This window comes from Primulina eburnea, chromosome 12 (assembly GCF_022965805.1).
Source record: "Primulina eburnea isolate SZY01 chromosome 12, ASM2296580v1, whole genome shotgun sequence".
NCBI classification, from domain to species: domain Eukaryota; kingdom Viridiplantae; phylum Streptophyta; class Magnoliopsida; order Lamiales; family Gesneriaceae; genus Primulina; species Primulina eburnea.
The window spans coordinates 6,964,765-6,966,499 of record NC_133112.1 but is presented as its reverse complement, the minus strand read 5'-3'; the positions used below and the strand labels follow the sequence as shown (position 1 = coordinate 6,966,499).

General features: G+C 40.7%; 1 non-coding gene across 1 annotated transcript; it reads right to left on the bottom strand.

Annotated features, from left to right (window-relative positions):
• Nucleotides 1–1,176: 1,176 nt before the first annotated feature.
• LOC140808488 (small nucleolar RNA R71) lies at nt 1,177–1,282 on the bottom strand. Its single transcript, XR_012112909.1, has one exon. It is a non-coding gene; the product is annotated as a small nucleolar RNA R71 (small nucleolar RNA).
• Between the last annotated feature and the right edge of the window lie 453 nt (nt 1,283–1,735).

Genomic DNA, 1,735 nt, shown 5'->3' with positions numbered 1-1,735 from the left:
CGATAGTCATAGTCCTAAGGGTCGAAACTAGGGGATTTCATAGATCGAAATGCGATTTGCTCTTGATAAATAATTAAAGATATTTAATTACTTCATTGAGTAGAATTAGTTTGGCATAGCTCGAGAGAGTGTGTTCAATAGATTAGGAAATCCTGTCGGAAGCGTAGATCACGATCGAACGAATTAATTAATTAACGAGGGGTAGGTGAACCGAGATTCCCAACAAATCCATTTTTCATTGAATTTTACTTAACCATTTTAGACATTATATCTCATTACTTGATCTTGAATCTTTCGAATTGCATTCTTATTTAATTTTAGTAGTAATAAAACAATCAAATCACTTTTCGTTGCTAAATGTTCAATAACTGAAAATAACAATTGTAAAACACAGTCTTCAGTGGAACGATACTCGTACTCACGTACACTATATTATAATTTGACATCGTGCACTTGCGATTAATTTTTGAGCATATAAAATAATATTTTATTGGGGGTTTCACTGTACAAGTTTTGCTCGATCAAGTTTTTGGCGCCGTTGTCGGGGACTGTTAATCTACAATTTTATTTTTAGTTATTTTCTTTAGCATTATTTTATTTCTCTTGAGATAACACTTCACATTTTATTACAGATATCTCTTCCAGTGCATGCCAAGTCACTTGACGTGGAGCTTGAGTTTGATCCTGAAATTGAAAAAACCTTCCGCAGAAGAAGACAACAACAGAGGCTTAAAGAACTGATGGAGAGACACGAGCCAGAATGTGAGGAGGAACAGCGTGAAAATAGACACGTCGAGATGCCACGCCGCATACCGATGCTGGAGTATGCCCAACCTTCTTTGGAGGGTGCACGCCCTAGCATTGTGAGACCTATCGTGCGGGCAAATCACTTTGAAATCAAGCCAGCCATAATCCAGATGATTCAGAACACAGTCCAATTCGGAGGAACTGCAGTGGATGATCCAAACACGCACATCGCGGATTTTCTTAAAATCTGCGATACTTTTAAATTCACTGGAGTTTCTGATGATGCTGTTAGATTGCGTTTATTTCCTGTCTCCTTACGTGACAAAGCTAAAGCGTGGTTAAATTGTTTGCCTGTAGGTTCAATCGCTACATGGGAGGACATGGCGAAAGCATTTCTCATCAAATACTTCCCTCCCTCCAAGACCATGAAGCTGCGGGCAGACATTACAACATTCGCTCAATTCGATCAGGAATCTTTATATGAGGCATGGGAACGCTTCAAGGACCTACTACGAAGATGCCCACATCACGAGTTACCACTTGGGTTAGTCGTTCAAACATTTTATTACGGTTTGCTTACTCCTAACCGTACTATGATAGATGCTGCTGGTTGTGGGAACCTTTTGAGGAAGACTGCGGAAGAAGGACATGAGTTGTTGGAGGAGATGGCTGCTAGCAGTTATCATCCTCAATCTGACAGGAACAACCAGCGGAGAAGTGCAGGATTGCACCAGGTAACTGATTTTTCTGCTATTACTGCACAACTTGACGCTTTGAACAGGAAAATAGACGGTTTGAATGTGGGTGGCACGGCGATGCGTCTTCAAGAGATATTCTGTGAAAAGTGTGGAGGAGAACACTATGTGAAAGACTGTCAAGATGGAAATCCCTTCTATGTGCAAAATAAGGCACCGGTGAATCAAGTGGGAGTCCAAAACCGCCCAAGGAATGACCCTTATTCGAACACATACAATCCTGGGTGGAGGCA